Raw genomic sequence first — 18,806 nt, 5'->3', positions numbered from 1 at the left:
CCATAGAAATCAGACACAGAAAGTCCCTGAGAAACTCATTCTAAGCAGCCACCTCTCAAATCATTTAAATCTGATCATAACCTTTCATCTTACTTTCTTTGGCTTTTCACTTTCTCAAACTTAAGCATAAAATTATACAACAGGTCCCCTGTTTCTTTGGGTGTTCATTTCTTGTGGTCTCTCAACTCATAAAAGTTATATTAAGTTGGTTGCTGTCTGCTGAGGGTTGGTCTGTTGCTATGTATTGTAATGCTCAAATTCTGTACCGGAAGGTCTAGGCCTTGGAGTGAATTGTCACGTTTACAGGCTTTGTTTGTCTAATCCCTGTTCTTTGATTTAAAACTATTGGTTAAATAAAATTGGCTACAGCCAATTACTGGAAGGATTAGAGGTAGGTGTGTTTTGTGGTTGAGGTTAGACAACTGAGGAGAGAACAGGGGAGAAGAAGAAAGAACGAGAGGAAAGGAGGAGGAAGCAGCTATGAGGGGAGATGGACTATAACCATGCTGCCAGGAGAAACGGCAAATATCTAGGGTACAGCACTGGGGAGGCAGCCAGGACAGCCGTTAGAAGAGTGGATTAGAGATTACCACCCAGTAATTGTGAAAGCCAAATAAAATAACCGTAGTCTGAGTCCCATTTATTTGTAAGCTTAAAGTGGTTGTATTACAGCTTTCATGTGTCTGTCTTTTTTTTTTTTTAGAGATTTGAGCCGTGTACCTAGTGCTACATGAGGAAATGGCCCAATAAGCTTTGCCTATGACAATTGAGACCTTCCACATTCTTTCCTCAAACTAATTCCTAAGGCTTATGAACCACACGGTCAGATTCACTGCAGAAGCAAGCCCATTTCTAATTTCCAGTTTCCCATAATTAGTATTCTCATCACTGTCACCAAATATCTGAGGAAACCACTTAAAGGAGGATTTATTTTGACACAACACGATTTGAGGAGACACAGCCCCTCAGGGCAGGAAAGGCAGAGTGGCAGGAACCCTGAGGTCGTTTTAGCTGGGGTGCTTTACCTCTTCACAGAATTGTAAACAGGGGCTCTGGTTGTAAGGGGTGAGGGGAAAGTTCTAAACTTCAAGACCTGCCCTCCAGACAGCCACTTCCTCCAGCCAGGGCCCCCTTCCCAAAGCTCCCGTAGTCCATGAGAACAGTGGCGTATATAGAGACCAAGTGTTCCAACACATGTGTTCCAACACATGAGACTGTGTGGGACATTTCACATTTGAACCATGGTCAGGAGAAGTGGATACACTGTAAAGTGGACAATAGGTAGGGAGAAATGGCATTGACTTGTAATACCTATACTCGCAGCTTTAGGAGGGCTGAGGCAGAAGGATCACTTTGACTGAGAATTGGAGACCAGCCTGGAAAACTCAGGGGAAGGCTGTATTAAAAAGAAAAATAAAGTAAAAATAAATATCAACTGATAGAAAGTACATGGCCCAAAAGTCAGACAGGAAGACACACATATATAAAATGAAAGTAACAGACGCTTAATCTCAAAATCAGAACTCAGACACAGAGAAGAACCTCCAGCCAGATGGACAGGGCTTTGTGTAAAGCTGGAGTGCTAATTCGTGGCAGCCAAGCTGTGTAAGCCATTTCCAGAAATTCAGCTCTATATTACATGCTTTTTTTAAAAAAAAAAAAATCTAGAGATCTGACATTAATTAAATCCCGGTTTTTGCAACAAGCCTCACTTCCAGGGTAGACTCCCCACCTTCTGCAGAACACACTTCCTGCCAAGGCACCCTCCTTACACTTCAGGCCAAGAGCTGCCTTCCTCTTTTTTGGCAGTCAGACCTTTGGCTCTATAGGGAACAGAGATTCCCTGTAGATTTGCAGCAGTGATCCTGACTGGCCCTACAGTTGTTCATTTCTGAAGCCCTGCGAACTGAGGCCCAAGAAATCTAAAAGTCCAGTGTATTGAATTAAGAATTCACATTTTTCCTTGAAAAGCAAATGGTTTACTATTGAGGTAACGAATGACCATGACCAAGAACAACCTGGGGAGGAAACGATTTCTTTGGCTTAGGTATTTATTTTTATTATTGGATATTTTATTATTTACTGTTCAAATGTTTTCCCCTTTCCAGGCTCCTCCTCTGCTGGGACGGTATGGCCTTCGAAGAGTAAGCTTCAGGTTTAGTAAGAATAATCACATTCTTAAAAAGCTGCAGAACATGCAAAGAAATGATTGACCGTGGCACAGCAGAAGTGAGATGTGGGGAGAGTGAGATTCTTGGCCAGCCTTGATGGCCTGTGAGGAATAGGAGAAAGTTCAGACTGGAACCTTTACCTGTGCCTGCGCCCACTGTGCTGATAGGTAGTGAGCTCTGAATGAACTCTATGTGTCATAGGCTGTAAGAATCTATGAACTCAGCTTTCTACGTCTCCTTTCAACAGAAGAACTGTGGTGCTGAAGCTGAGGCTGTCCGCTAAGGCTGATGCCTAGCTACATTATGCTTTAAGGCCACCATTCTGCCTCTCACGTGCTAAGATTGTAGTGTCCACTTCCACAGCAAGTCTTTTGTGGAGCTGGGATTTGAATCCATAACCTCTTGCAAACTATGAAGATACTATATTAACTGAGTTACATCCCCTCACCCCAAATCTTGTAATTTGGCAGTATCTTTGCATCTGTCTAAAATGTAAGCATAACTTTTTTTTTTCCTACACAGAAGCAGTGCTCAGCCACCCTTGGCATAGTTTTCAGTTCTCTGCTTCCTCCCAGTTCCTGGGGTAGCTGGATCCAGTTATCTACTGTACACAATGGACTCCTTACTCACTCCCTCTGGAAGAGTTAGATAGTCTAGATGACTCTCCCACTGATCCCTACACTCTGAATGAATGGGGCCAATATCCCCCGCTGGCCACCCCTAATCACATCGTGCTTGCACTGAACTTGGGCCAACCTGCCAGAGTGCCCTGGATCCAAGTAAAAGCTTTGGTCCTTTGACGACTTGCTTTCTCTTGTTTCTTACCTAGTAACTGAGCATGCATGACCAGATGGCATTGTCCCTAACCCGGCAAAGCGTGTTGTCTGATGTTTCTGGAACCTATGACTTCCAGTGCGTTTGCTACTTCATTTATTGTTAAGTTGCCTCCTCTGTGGACCTGATCAACATACCTAAATGAGGGCTCTCCTGAGGTAGTAGTTGTATTAGCAGAAATAAATAGGCCAAAGGTCAGGTGATAGTCTCCTAGTGTATGCAGATATAAACAAGAGTCCTGTAACAGGGGCGTCTAGTCAGATAAGGCTCTAAGGCATTCCACTAACCATCAAGATAAAGAACTATGTTGTGAAAAGCACTCTGATTTTCTACAGACACCTACTTCCCAGAGCTCCTGTTGAGCCCGCTACAACTCACAGACACCCAGCAGAGAGATTGATCAAGTACAAATCAGAAGAAAATGCAACCTGAGTGTTACACCTCACTGTTGGCTTGGGGTGCTAACACTGGCATATGTACTGCTGTTTACTTAAAACACACAGGAGTGGACTCATACTTTCCTTTGTTTTCTGCCAGCCCGAGTGTAGAATGAATAGTTAGGTGGCAGCCAGGGGATCTTAGAACTATGTAGACTCTTGGACGGTTCCAAGGAGTATTTCCCCCAGAAGAACATCAACCACAATTTATAACAGCAGAAGAACTGAGGCACACCCTAGCCTAATAAAGTATTATACAACTGGAAATTCGATTGTATATTAAAGTGAACCACCTCCAAGCACTCAGAAAACATACTAATGTTTTCCTGATTTTAATAGTGAGGCAGAAACCAGGCTAAACGACAATCACGAATAGACTTTTAATTCAAAAGAATTCCTGGGCTAAAGGAAACTGCTTATCTTTTGCCCAGAAAAATGCTGTGGTGTTCCTGGATTTAATAAAAGATGAAGGCAGTCTCAGGGGACATTTCTTCAGGCCCCCTTCCTTTGTACTTTTCCAGAACATTCAACTTTAGTTTGACAAACAAGATTAGAAATTGCACTTTCATATACTAGCAATTAATTCTGGGGAAAAAATATCACGAGGTGGTGGTATCTTTATAGTTTCCACTTGGTTGAAAACACTGCATTTTAGTTTCCTGTGTGAAAAAGGAAGCCCCTGCAAATTCCCCTGCAAAGCTTCTTGTTCTCTGTCAGAGAAATTACTTAGAAGCCTAGTAACTCTTGTTCTCATTTTTCTGAATTATGTCTTCTTCATGGTTAATCCTAGCAGTGTGGAATCTGTTTTTTGTTTTCTGAATCAGAAGCAACTCTTTATTGAAACAACTCTTTTTAAAGGAGTATTGATATAATCTGATTAGTGACATTGTTAGATAATTCAGGTTGTACTCTGGCGAGATCGGAGACCATGATTTATGTCAGAGGCCAGATAGCTTTTTCTGCAAACGTCCAAATGGCAAGTATTGGGTTTTGCCTGGCAGGCGGTCTGTGGGCAAGTGTTTAGAAGCAGTTACAGACAGTCCATATAGAAACCAGAGTGGCTGACTTGCAATCAAACTATGTGTGGGGGTGAAATTCATCTTTCATATCATTTCCATAGGTCAAAAATATTCTCTTGTATTTTTTTCAACCATTAAAAAGTTAAAAAAGAAAACCCACTCTCACCTTATAAACTGTAGGAAAATAGATAAGGAACAACACCTAGTATAAAGTGAGGCTGCTCACATTAATCCATGTGTGTAATTGCTGTAGAAAGGTCTAAACTAAATGTAAGTCAGTAAACAGGGACTTGTTTGAATAGTCAGGAATCTATTGGTTGCCTAAATCTTGATTTCTCTTTTTCTCGTATTTTTAGGCTAACATACAAAATAACATTTGCATGCGTATGGGTCATTGCACATTACTGTCACCTACACCCCTGCTCTCCCCAAACATTTTATGCCACTCCAGCTGGCTCCTCCCTTTCCTTCAGGGGGTTGGCCCACTCTTCAGCTTTCTTTTTTTTGTAGTGCGTCACATAGTCCCAGCTTGGCCTCAGTCTCCTGTCCAGTTGAGCACAAGCTGGAATTCTCAATCTGCTGGTCTCTCCTTTGCAAGTGCTGCGATCATAGGCTTGTATCCTTAAACTGTGCTTCCTCCTCTCTTCCTGTTACATTTGCTCTGCTTCCTGGGCTCTCCATCCTTTGCAGCCTCTTCTTCCTATCTCAGGCCGTCATTTCTGGTCTCATATCCCACACTCATAACTACAAACAATCAGAATTCAAACTCTGGGTTCTACACACCAGAGAGACACTGCAGACTATTTAGCCGGGATGGTTCTAAATAGCTACAGCATCAAATACAGATGGATAAACATTTTTCTGATACTTTGATTCAGAGTCTCTTCATGATACAGCCAAGAATGTTATAATTTGGCCTGATAGTAGTTCTAGTTTTTGGAGGTTTGCCCCTTTTTGTTTTTTGTGTTTAGTTGTTTTTAAAGATTTATTTTACTTTATGTGTATGGATACTTTGCACATACACATGTATGTACACCATGTGTGTACTGAGTGCCTGCAACGGTCAAAAGAAGGTGTTTGATTCCCTAGAACTGGAGCTATAGATGGCTTCGAGTCACTATGTGGGTGCTAGGTGCTGAACACGGGTTCTCTACAAAAGTAGCAAGTGCTTTAAACTGCTGAGTCATCTCTTCACACCCAGCCCTGTTTTTCTTGTTTGTTCTTCAAGTAGCTGTTCTTGTTCTTGTTCAAGTTAACCTCTAACTTCATGTATAGCTGAGGATAACCTTGAATGTCTGAGCCACCTTGCTTCTACTTAACAAGGGCAAAGATTACAGGCCTGCACCACAATAATGTGTGGCATTGTGGATTGGGCCCAGGCCTAGAACAAGTGAGGAAAACTCCTGTGAAAATTTACACTTCTAAAAGCAATGAATATGGGTTGACCTTATTCTCCAAGTCCTGTCATCTCATTTGTTTTCTTGATGATGGCCATTTTGATAGACTTTGCCATTTTAGGATTTTCTGTGAAGGCCTTAGGATCTTTGAACTACAGGATCACACCATCTAAAAATAGAGAGAGTTTGATTCCCTCCTTTCATTATCCATATCCCTCTCATTTCTTTTTCTGTCTTACGATCTAGCTATGATTACTCGAGCTACTCAATAGGAGTAAAGAGAATGGGCACTCTTGTCTTGGTCCAGAATTTAGAGAAATAAAATTAGCTATAGGGCTGTCATAACCTTGATATGATTATGTTGAGGGATGGATTTTCTTCTTTTGTTGTTGTTGTTGTTTGGATTTTATTTCATTTTATTTTTTATTTTTTATTTTATTTTTCAAGGCACACTTTCTCTGTGTAGCTCTGGCTGTCCTGGAAACTGATCTGCTATAGCACACTCTGGCCTTGAACTCAGAGATCCACCTGCCTTTGCCTCTAGAGTGCTGGGCTTAAAAGCCTATACCACCACTACTGGGCTTTTCTTCAGGGATTTTTATCATGAATCAATACTGAACTTTGACAAAGGTGTTTCAATCTTGGCTTTTTAAAGTTGTTATAAGGTACTAAACAGGGGAATGCCTCAGGGAGTCTTGATGAGCATGCCTGACAAGAAGCTGTATGATACTTTTAGGTTCCATGTTTTGTCTTAAATTTAGCTTCTAGTTTCCAATTAGCCTGCAAATTTACAACTTCTGAGAAGAAGACCTCTTTGTTGATTCAGATCCCAGAAGGCCTTTTTGCTTCTTCAGATCTACTTCTGCAAACTCTGAAAAGCCCAAATGGCAAAGTCAGATACTATCACAAGCCACAAGTCAGACAAGGGTGCTATAGTGGTACAGCCTTGAATCTCAGTTACTTATGGGCCTGAGACAGGATGATCCCAAGTCTAGCCCAGGCTACAGAATAAACGTGAGCCACAGGAATAACTTAGTGAGTTATTCCTATACTTTTATTCCCTCTAAAAGTAAGGGAGGGGGAAATGGATCAATAGTTAGCAGAACTTAATGACCATCCAGAAGACCTAAGTTCCATTCCAGCACCTAAGTAGGGTATAGCATAACTGCCTGTGACTCCAGTTCCAGGGCGTCTGATACTTCTCTGTCCTCTGGAAAGAGTGTGCCTTCACAGACCCACACCCAGACACACATTGCTAAAATTCAATAACATTAAATTCTGTTATTAAAAATTAAAATAAAACAATTAAGGAAAAAATATAAACTGGATTGCAACTGTAGCTCAGTGGTAAAGCACTTGCCTCCTATGTTCAAGGGCCCAGGTTTAACTCCAGGACTTCAAAAGGCAAACAACCAAAAATGAGACGGTCACATCACTTATCAAGCTTCCACCAGAAATAATTGTTTTGACAATTTCTGCAACAGGAATGTTTTCATTTCTGCTTTTCTGTGAAGAAAATTAAGAAGGGCTTCATGTACTGCCGGAGTAACTGGGGGAAAAAAAGAGTATACAAAGCCTTAAACCCCTGAAATGGAGTCTTCTGTAAGTAAACTAAGAGCTGAATGAAACCAGAAAAAATTTGTCCTGCACCTTAGATTCCTATAGAAAGGTGCACATGTCAATTATTTCAGAGACCTGATTGGTTAGCCTTGACAACTAGGTGAGTCCTCTCTTTCAGGTTTAGCCAGATTCACCAGTTGATATATCGCTTTTGTTTTCCTCCCAAGGCACTGCGTCAAAAGTTCAAACCAATATCATCAGCCAGCTTTGATTTACTTCCAAAAGATTCCTTTCACATTCTTTTAATACAAGTGTCTGATATCCTCTTTTAAGAGTGTAATAAAAAAAAAAAAAAAGGATCCTAAAAGTTACTAGTTTCTTAGCCTGGTAAGTTACCATGGCAACCATTAGCCTCCTGGAAAAAAAGTAGCAAGGGTTTCTATTTTGTTTCCATCATGGTGCTACACAGTCCCATTCTATCCTTTGGATCCTAAGGTGAGATCAGTGCTAATTCTGTAGATTGCTCTTTTTCCTTCAAGGGGTAAAACTGGGAAAAACTCACTCACCTTCCCCCTCCCTCCCCTTTGTTCCCCCTCTCCCTTTGTATCCCTCCTCTTCTTTTCTGAAATGGGAATGATTGCAATCAAAGGACTATTTATTGTAGAAGGTAGTTTTGCCTTGGCTTTTGAATTTTTTATACAACTTTACTTTTTCCCTTACCTGCTAGATAGGTATGTTATACTTAAAACTAGAATCCAACTACATACAATGTTTTCCCATTGCCATTGGTACTTTAGGTCAGCAAGGGCAGAGGCATAGCAAAGACAGCTAAAGTCTGTCCTCCAGAGTCCATCAGAGAGCTTGTGGCATTGCAGATGTTGAAAGTTGGGTACTTATAGCTTAATCTTTCCATTTCCTTAAAGAATTTAGGGGGACAGATGACCCATTTAGTATCAGAAGTCTGACAACATGAAGAAATATTTCTCTGTATTAGAAGCTCTACGTGTTTTATTCTGAGCTGCTTTGGGTGGCATGAACCAGGGGTTCTAATTTAGAGACTTCTTTGATATAGTTAAAAGCTTTACATTTCTCTTATAATATCCTAAAATGTTTTGATAGTTTTAATTCTCATCTTGACACAACCTGAAACGACCTGTGAAGAGATTCTCAATGAAGGATGTGTAAGTCAGGTTGGCCTGTGGACAAATCTGTGGGGATTGCTGGTTACATTAATAGATGTGGGTTGGAACTTTTTTTGGATTTGGGTTCTAGACCATATAAGAGTAAAGAAAACAACCCAAGTAGTAATTATTCCTGCATTCATTTCTCTGCGCTTTTGACTGGGCACATGGTGGGATTATCTGAGCCAAGTCTCTACTTCCCTGAATTCTGCTGTAATTAATGGCTTTTGGGAAGGTTTTCTTATCACAACATCAGGACTTAAATTAGGGCAAATGTACCTGTATATGAGCACTACTGGTTCCTCTTGGATTTTATCTGTACATAAGCTAGATTTCTAGACGAAAGCAAACAATACCCTTCACTTTCTTTCCTTTTCTTCACTTAGCACACCTAGAAATGTCAGCTGTCTAGTCTTGTCAATAAATGTGGACAAAAAATGGTGAGTCAAAAACTTCCATCTCTCCTGGATGGATAGGTGGCCCAGCACTTAAGAATACTGCCGGCTCTTTCAGGGGACCCAGGTTTGATTACCAGCACATACATGGTAGCTAACAACTGTCTGTACCTCCAGTTCCGAGGGATCCAGTGCCATCTTCAAGTTTCTGTAAGCATTGCACTCATGCATCACTTGCAGTACTCATGCAGTACATGCAGTACTCATGCAGTACATGCAGAGGGAACACCCATTAAAAAAGGAGGGGCAGGGAGCTGGAGAGATGGCTCAGAGGTTAGGAACACTGGCTGCTCTTCAGAGGTCATCCCCAGGAATCACATGGTGGCTCACAACCATCTATAATGGGATCTGGTGCCCTCTTCTGGCCTGCAGGCAGAATACTGTCACATAGTAAACAAATCTTTAAAAAAAGGAATCAGAAAAAGGATAAGAAAAAAATTTTAAAAGCTCCATTTCTGTACTTTGGTTTTATCTTTGTTTATTATCATAAGAAAAAAATATTAGTGTTACCTACTTCAAAAAACTTTTGGAATCAACTATTAAACATTGCTTTATCTGGAAAGAGCTGTAAATATTTCATTTTAAGGGTAGATGTAGCAGATATTAAGATTGAGGAGTCCAAACAATTCAAAATACCTCTTCTTTTGTAACCAGGACCCTACTGACAAGAGTCTGAACATGGCGGCTCATTGCGATACTTCAAGTTCCCATAAAGAGTGTTACATCTCTGGTTCACCCTTACACAGCTCACTCACCCTTAAGGCCCCCACAGCCAATTGCTAAGCTTTAGTACAGACAATGAATAAAGTAATGTTTCCCCCACACAGGGCAACCTTTGTGAGAAGTTCTATTGTACCAAGCTTGTCCCTATGTGAGACATTTCTCAGTCAAACCACTACATTCCACTCCCTGCTGCTTAATACACACATGACTATCTCATGATACACGATGCATTTAGCCTAACTTAAAAAGTCTCCATAATCTTTACCAGTGCACACATTGTTCAAAAGTCCAAGATTCTTAACTATGTATTACCCACTATAAAATCAAAAGGAAAATTACATACTTCTATCATATATATATATATATATATATATATATATATATATATATATATATATATATATATGATAGTCAATATGCACTCCCATTCTGAAAGGGAAGAACAGAGGCATAATGGGAAAATATTGAATTAAAGACTTGAACTCAAACAGCAAATCCTGTAATTCTGTGTCTGGTGTCTGTAACTTTAATTATAAAGTTTATAGATGGCTCTGTTTTTCTAGATTTATTGCCTACAATATACGTCTCTCCCTTGGACTGGTTCTACTCCCTGTATGTAGCTCTCTTTGCTAGATCTTACATGGTTCTAACATCTCCAGCATCCTGGGGTCTCCACCATGACCCAAGCTCCAGGCCTCACTTTTATAACTTCACACAATGGCTACTCAGGGCCTTTCCTTTCAGTGACTCCATCACTGTGTCACCTTGCCTGGCCTCAGTGACTATCTGAAGCCAGGGAGAAAGAATCCATGACCCCATCAGTCCTGAATTTAACAGTTTAAGATGGACCCTGGTCCTTTGGCCACATTAGCCACAACTTTTATTGAAACAATTGTTTTCTAAGAGCAAGTGACCCCTCCAGCTTTCTCCTTTGGCAAACTGGGCTCCATCTCACCCTGAAGGCAGCCCCATTGCTCCAGTACGGAGCAGAAAGTGTCTCCTTAACAATTTACAGCCTCCCTCTTAGCTCAAACCGTGTTTTTTTTTTCTCTCCACTTTGTATGTTTTGCATTTCTGTCTGCCCCTCTTGCACTTTCCTTTGTACATTTTTATAACAACAGCCAGTAAGAACAGTGCCACAGACTCCATGTTATGCTGTCTTGACCTTTCCTTTAAGAAAGAAGTTGGTCCATTACGTTTTAACTGTGCCTCTGGAAAGCTACTGAGACACAGGTAGTCAGGTTTTTGCCAAAGTGTCAAACAAATAGCTTCTAACCCAGTTGCTAATTGAGACTCTATTCCCCTCTGAGAGCACATGAACTAGGCCTCTGCCTTCTGCATTACTTTTAGCAGTATTGTTTCCAAGCTCCTGCTAGAATACGTTATTCAGCTCTGCCTTGCAGTATTCAACTGTTTTTCTAGTCTTAGGTTCTCAAGTCTTCCACATACAAAACAAAACGAGCAGTACAACAACAACAGCAACAACAACAACAACAACAACAACAACAACAACAACAACAACAGCCACAACAAAAGCCAACCAAACCAACCCAACGTCGTGGCCAACGTCTTCACAGCAGCAGTACACGTTCTCACGCTGACCTCTGTATTAGTTACAATTTTGTTGCTGTGGTGTGAACACTGTGACCAAAGTCCACTTATGGAAGAAAGAATTCAGTAAGAATTCAGCGGCTGGCTCTAGAAGATTCCATAAATGACGAGGAAGGTATGGAAGCAGTAGACAGACCAGAAAGTGGAAAGATCACGTTTTGTACCATAAACTGAAAGTAGAAAGAGGGAACTGAGAGTGGGTGAGGTTGTAGGCTCAAAGCCTACACCCAGTGTCATACGTTGTCCAGCCCGGCTTCACTTTCTAAAGGCTTCTGAAAAACAGTACTACCGAACAGCACCCAAGTGTTTACATAACATAAATCTGTGGGGAAATTTTCATTCAATTCACTTCAGGTGCTGTCAACATTCTTCTGTTCAGTCTTTCACTGACTTAGAACTGGCTAGAAGGCTGGGCTGGCTGGCCTCCCTGCTCCAGATATCATCTGCCTCTGTTCCTCTAGGGTGATTTTTTTTACATGATTTTTGGAGATCAAACTCAAACTTGGTTCCTCATGCTTGCGAAGCAGGTCTTTCCCGACAGAGTCTTCTCCCTAGCCAGACAACCCCCTCAACCCTCAACTGTCTTTGAGACAGGTTCTCACTGTAGTATGGTGGCTGGCCTTGAATTCACAAAAATCCAACCCCTCTGCCTCCCAAATACTGGCATTTCCCCCTTTTTTTTGAGGCAAGGTCTCCCAATATTGAGGCTCAGGATATTCTTAAAGTAGCTATTCAGCTCAAGCTGGCTTCATACTCAGGATTCTCACACAGCACATTTCTGCTACACCAGTTTCAACAGACATGAAACAAAGACTCTGAGACTCACATCACTAGGGTTAAAGTTGTAGCTCAGGTTAGTATTTGCCCAACAACTACAAGGCCCTGCGTTTGATCCTTATGATGTTCCCTCTACACACACACACACACACACACACACACACACACACACACACACACATACACACACACACTGTGGGAAGACAGAGAACTGAGAGAGACATAGACAGAGAGAGAGAGAGAGACAGACAGACAGACAGACACACACACACACACATACACACACACACACACACAGAGAGAGAGAGAGAGAGAGAGAGAGAGAGAGAGAGAGAGAGAGAACACCAAGGCCCTGCCTAGCTTAGCACATAAAGTAAAATAAGGAAAACTGACTCTAATGGCATCTATGACTCCTGATGAGTCCTAATTTTACCATGTTCACATGCCTGCTGTATTTTAGTGAATCACAACATTCATGAAGATTTCACATGGCTACTCCTGCCCCCACCATTTTCCTGATTCTTCCTCCTGAAGCTTCTTCTCAACCACGTAGTTTCTTAATAAAGAGTTTGGAACTCAGAGCTGGAAATGCAACTCCTACATTGGGAAGCTGGGAGTGTCTGAGGTTGGAAGACGGTTGTAATCAACAATTAATTCACACTTCAGCTTTCCAATAGCTAGAGTTGTAGTTTCTACCCAGGAAGTGGACCCCCCTGTGTGCTTCATAGTTGGCAGTGACCTGGAATGCCTATACATCTGCCTGGTCTGTCTGGGCCTGTAAGTAATTTTCTTTTATCTCTAAAATTGGACCTTTGTTATAGCTAATCTCAAGGTGCAACATTAAGAGAGAGAGAGAGAGAGAGAGAGAGAGAGAGAGAGAGAGAGAGACAGCATGCATAGTGCAATGCCAGGGGAAATGAAGAAAGCAGGATTCTTACCTGTTTTTTTGTTCAATAGTAAGTCCTCAGGAAATGTTAAATACTAATGCAGGATCATGGCTTTGGTTTTGTCAGTCTTTGACTCTTCTATATGTAATCTCAGTAGCATGGATAGGACACATGTTTTTAAGCATGTCTTAATGTGTATACTTTCTTTTCATGTGTGAGTGTGTGGTGTGTGTGTTATACTTATGTGTGTATAGTCGCGCATCTGTTCGTGCATGTAAATGTGAAGACCTGAGGTCAGCCTCTGGTGTCTTTCCTCAGGAACCATCTACCTTGGCTTCTTGCAATTTTGACTTTAGACTAGGTCTCTCATATGCCAACTAGGATAGGTGGGCAGGAAGGCCCCAGGGATCCTCCTGTCTCTGCTTCCCCAACACTGGAGTTACAAGCCAGTCTGGGCTTGTTTTCTACCATTTATTTATTTATTTATTTATTTATTTATTTATTTATTTATTTATTATTTATTTATTTATTTAATGTGAGTGCTGGGGATAGAACTCAGAAATGGAGGTCGGGATGATTTGTAAGGATTGGTTCCGCTTCTACTATGTAGGATTGAACTCAGGTTGTCAGGCTCGAACAGCAAGCCCTTTACCTACTGATGATAATTTTTAACAGTCAGTTTGTTTTGACTTTTTGAGTATAACCTATAATGAAACCAACCATTTGGGGATTAATGATCTATTGCAAGAGATAAGCTCATGCCAGCAACATTATTCCCTTTCATCACTGTTTTGCATATATTATTTATCTAATCATTTTAATAATTTTCTAGCTTTTTGTTCCTGATCTGTGCCCGCATTTTCCTAAGTGGCTAACTACTTTGACGAGTATTTATTGTTCAAATTACTGTGATGTGTAGAAACATCAGCATGTACGTGGGCCACTATCCTGTATGGAAAATTATATGTTACAGTAGGAATGAATATGTTTGGCCACTGTCTCCTGATCTGGTTTAATTTTTTTTTTCAGGAATTAACAGCCATGGGAGGAGGATATTGCTTTGGATCCCTGTTCTTTCAGATGCACACATTTTTAAGACTACTTAACCAACAGATTGTGTCAAAGAGACTTTAGCACCTTAAGCTTATTTCCATCCCAGAATGCATTCTTCTGAAACCCCTCTTTCCTAATTGTCTTTGGTTTTCGCAGATCTCCCACTGATGTTTAAGGAAACATCTGCAAATCCTGTTGCACAGATTCTAGTCTTTACAAGTTGCTGTTAGCTGCATGGCTCCCAAGATCCTCTGCTTTGGGGATGTTTGCATCATCTTCTGCTGAGGAATATTTTGTTCTTTAATATCATTTGGTCTGGGTAACAATTTGGAAAGTATGTCTAAAATAGATGGACTTTACATTTTTAAAATAAGTGACACATAATCAATTAGTGACAATAATAATTGCAACACCCAGAAGATTTTGCTTTTATTGTATTTATCCCAATTTGCTGAAATAGTTTAAATGAATCAGCCATATAAACATTTATATCTGTGTAGACTTATTTTAAATGAAATACATTTCTAATAATATATGCATTTATTTTTTATTTTTAAAATTAGTTCATTATATTTAGATGAATATACTGTAGCTGTTTTCAGACACACCAGAAGAGGGCATCGGATCCCATTACAGATGGCTGTGAGCCACCATGTGGTTGCTGGGAATTGAACTCAGGACCCCTGGAAGAGCAGTCAGTGCTCTTAACCACTGAGCCATCTCTCCAGCCCAATATATATTTTTATATTTAAGAAGAAAACTTTATACCATTTGATAGGAAAGTCAAATTATTTTTCTATTGACTCTGATAACTAGGTTTTTAAAAAAATTGAATGGATGGTCTTTTCATTCATTTTTCTATATTTTTCTCCTTTTTCCTTTTCCCCTAGCCTAACTTTTGACTCTCTCTCTTCTCTCTCTCTCTCTCTCTCTCTCTCTCTCTCTCTCTCTCTCTCTTAACAGAAAATACTTTAGGAGGGCATATTGGCATATACAGGCAAGAGATGCTGAGGCCAGCATCAACTAAGAAAACTTTATCCAAAAACATACATAAATGACAATAATAAAAGGAAGAAGGAAAGAAAAGAAAAGGAAGAATTTACACAGAAGAGAGGAATCACTGAGTCTTAACCCATTGAGGTTGTTAAAGCTCTAATAATACATGGGCTAAGGAAAACAGCAAGTAACTTCAAACCACCATAGAGAAGGAAATCTGTACCTTATACTGGCACCAATGCCCAGCTCAACAACTGGGTTAGCATAAATTATTGAACCTTTTGTGAGGTTGCAGTAACATAATTTACATGTCCTTGGGAAAATCCTGCAGTGGCTCTCTCCATTTGAACTCTATACACACAATGAGGGAAATTAAAACTGGTTTACTGCATGAAAACCGGTTGATAGCCTCAGTTTAGTTAGAGGTCAAAACAGGAAGTGCCATTGTTACTGTGCAGGAACATGAAAGCTTCTTTCTTTAGAACACCTGGAAGCTTCTTCCCCAGGAGGCCATTTTGCCCGAAGGAACTTTGGGTGGGACCATATGGCTTCCTGCAGTTTCTTCAAAGGGGTAAAGTTTGTTTTTGTTTTAGAATACAGCTTAAAGGAAATACACTTAGCCATTTTAGAAGAGAATAACATTTAGCTGATTTTAGATTGTTGAGCATCTGTGATCATAAAAGATGATCAAGCCTGATGAAATGCCACTTTATATTTAGAGAGAAGGCTCAGTACGTTTTTTTCCCAAATAATTTCTTTTTAAATCTATACCTGCTTTGGGGAAGTCTGTCTGTCCACTGCTGAGAGTGGATAATATGCTTTCGTGGTAGACGTCATCCTCCCCAAATGCACTCGTGCTGAAAGTTCAGGTGGAATGGGGTTCTAACTTCTTGAAGCATAATTTCATTTCCTTGGCTTCCTTGAGTAAGTATTCACAAATCACTTTTATAATATCTGCTACCTTGGAATGGCATTTTAAATAAAGAAAAAAAATCTTGAGACTAAAAAAATGAAAGTAAATTCAAGAAAGAAATAATATACTAAAAATTGTTTTGACTTTTTCTCCTACTCTTCCAAGGTTTTCATAGCTCACTTTTGACGGCAAACGTTCTGGAATGACTCATCATTCAAAATAAGTACAGGCAGTTTTTTACCAAGAGAATGACTTTAGTCTCCCTTTTTCATCTCTTGCTGAAATATGACTGTTTCAGACCCAACTACACCAATATACCGAGGGACGATATTGACAATTGTTGTTTCTACCCTAGACTGTGAGCATACTACAAATCCAACTTAATGCAGTAATCTAGGAAGGTAAAGGCCCCACAAAATGGACCAGGAAGCAAGGTAAGATGCCGCTCAGCAGACACCCAGCTCCAGCAGAGGACTGGTTCCTGGGAACCTTTTGTGGATCTTCTTTGTGATCCTTTAAATTCAACACAACCTGCTGACTGCACCTTATAATGATTTCTGCTCCAGTCTGTGGAAGAGGAAATAATGCCTTATTGATCTGTGCGGCTTTTGCTATGACTGGCTTTAAGGAAAAATGGGCATTTTGCGAAAACATTGAACCAGTATAACAAAATTTGCTTGACATTGTGGTTTTTGTTATAGAAAGAAACAAACTAAGAAAGGCCCCAGTAAGAATTAACAGAGTAGAAGAGGGAGTGGCCATAGTCTACACCTGAGACTGACGCAATCAGAGAGCTTCTTTGTTTGCTACCACTTTCTCTAAGATCAGGGTGCACCTGCCCACTGACTGTTTGACAATTTATTGGTTTTATTCATGCTGTTGGAATTTGGAAATAGAAAATTTAGAGAAAAGAAGAACATGATTATAGAATCAAATTTCTACTTAAAAAGACAATGGTATTCTTGCAGGAAACATTTGTAAGATAAAAAAATTTCATTTAAAAAGTATTTTACAGTTTAAAACACACTTTCATACAGTTTTATATGAGGGTCCAATGATGGCAGTTCAGGATTATAGCCTGAGACTGCCAGAAGAGAGACCCTAAACCATGCTTCTTGCATCTGCATCTAACACTGAAGTCCATCTCTCTCCTGTCTCTGCCCTTCCTCCTCCTCCTCTCTGCAGTTCTGGAATGCACTTCATGAATGTTGCAAAAAATAGATTGCACGGAGCCGTATTGGATTTGGGCCTAGTCGATTTTTGACTGCATGGCTCAAAGTGGCTAGGTGACTTGGGCTATTTGGCCACAGAGACTCACCCCTAAGATGACTACATTAAGTCTTAAGATTGTTGAATGAAAGCCTCTCCCATGAATTTACGGCACAGGAAGATAACATTCAAGGGATGCCTCAGCTCCCTTAGCAGATACCTGTTACCTCCTGAATCAACACCCAGTGTCTCCACTGCCTGACCTCTTTGCCTCCAGCTATCACTGCCTATATCCGCACCTCCCCCTCCTCTGTGTTTCACAAAGGACACTCCCCCTACCTGAAAGCCTTAAAAGCTGTAACATTCACCCCAATAAACGAGACCTTGACAACAGAACTTTTGCTTGGTCTCCTTCTTCTCTTCACCCCCATTTTGGCCCACAGGTAGAAAGCCTCTTCAGGACCCTGAATAACTGGGTCCCTGCTGGCGGGGACAAGTGGCGCCCGAACACAGGGACCCCGAAGCAAGGCTGACTACAGGACGACGGAGATAAGAGAGCTGCAGCGGGAATGGAGGACTCTTCAGGCCGTATTGCTCCTGCGTTGCTGAAGAGGGAGGTAAGGACCGGTCGAATAATTGTCGTCTAATTGCCATGGGGAAGGTATGGATTTAGGAGGCTTGTTTCATAGGAGAGATCAAGCGCTCACTCAGGGAGAGAGGATTAAGAGTTAAGAAAAAGGATTTAATCTAGTTTTTTTGTTTTATTGATGAAAGGTGTCCCTGGTTAATTTTAAGCAGTGTGGGGCTAGCTTAAGTAAAACTTGTAATAAAAAAGGGACAAGGTAATGGTAAAGTGTTTTTGCATATGTGTTCTTTTAGAGTTATATTTTAGTCTTTGGATCCTGAATAGAGATAGTTTACACCCTAGACTTGAGAGAGAATGAATGGGCTTGGGGAAAACAGTCCTGCTGGACTCTCCGCGGATGCTTTGGAGAAAGAGAAAAACTTTTTAGAGCTCTCCTAGGAACAGAGGGAAGGCAGGAGACGTCCTGCCTCTCTGCTGGCTCCTATTGGAGAAATGCTTATTTCTGGTTCTGGGTTCCATAGGTAGGATATGTGGGTCCCTTCGGGTGGGACACCATCTAGTTTTTTCCCTCTTTGTCTATTGTCTGTCCTTGGTACACCAAGCTATCCATGTCTGTCAGTTTATGTCTGTGATTTTTGTTTCTCGTTGTTTAAATGTTTTATGTTTCGTGTTCAAAAGAAAAAATGGTAAAAACTTTATCTGCCAGTCGTTCACACCTTGACTTGGTTTTAACTTGTTTCAAGAAGAGAACAATAAATAAAAAACAGTTTCAATTGGCTTTTGGAGCCTACATCTGTAGCTAGAAGCCTAAGTCTGCTGGACATGTATAGCCACTTCAATTTTGTTTCTGATTGGTTTTAAATGTATAAATATGCTCTACACACCTTGGTTATGTACTATTGGCTTTTAAGTTATTAGATATGATTAAAAAGGTGTAACATTGGTAACAGAAAGTTGGCTTAAAATTATAATTTAGATAGTCATTCTAGATAACATG

At 40.6% G+C, this 18,806-nt stretch overlaps 1 protein-coding gene and 1 long non-coding RNA gene across 7 annotated transcripts in view; one reads left to right on the top strand and one right to left on the bottom strand.

Moving 5' to 3' along the window:
• The window catches only part of Slc39a10 (solute carrier family 39 member 10), a 123,474-nt gene that overhangs the window by 99,094 nt on the left and 5,574 nt on the right, over positions 1 to 18,806 (bottom strand). The window lies entirely within an intron of this gene.
• The window catches only part of LOC120094685 (uncharacterized), a 37,675-nt gene that overhangs the window by 15,337 nt on the left and 3,532 nt on the right, over positions 1 to 18,806 (top strand). For 4 of the 6 annotated variants that reach the window (XR_005489140.2, XR_010054978.1, XR_005489141.2 and 1 more), the window contains one exon: positions 17,667 to 17,840. This is a non-coding gene — a long non-coding RNA (uncharacterized LOC120094685). Of the gene's footprint in view, positions 1 to 14,081; positions 17,841 to 18,806 lie in introns of all 6 variants that reach the window. The other 2 variants (XR_010054979.1, XR_010054977.1) reach the window with 1 other exon arrangement.

This window comes from Rattus norvegicus, chromosome 9, assembly GCF_036323735.1.
Source record: "Rattus norvegicus strain BN/NHsdMcwi chromosome 9, GRCr8, whole genome shotgun sequence".
NCBI classification, from domain to species: domain Eukaryota; kingdom Metazoa; phylum Chordata; class Mammalia; order Rodentia; family Muridae; genus Rattus; species Rattus norvegicus.
Note: the sequence above shows the minus strand (reverse complement) of the source record. Positions and strands in the feature narration are given on the sequence as shown.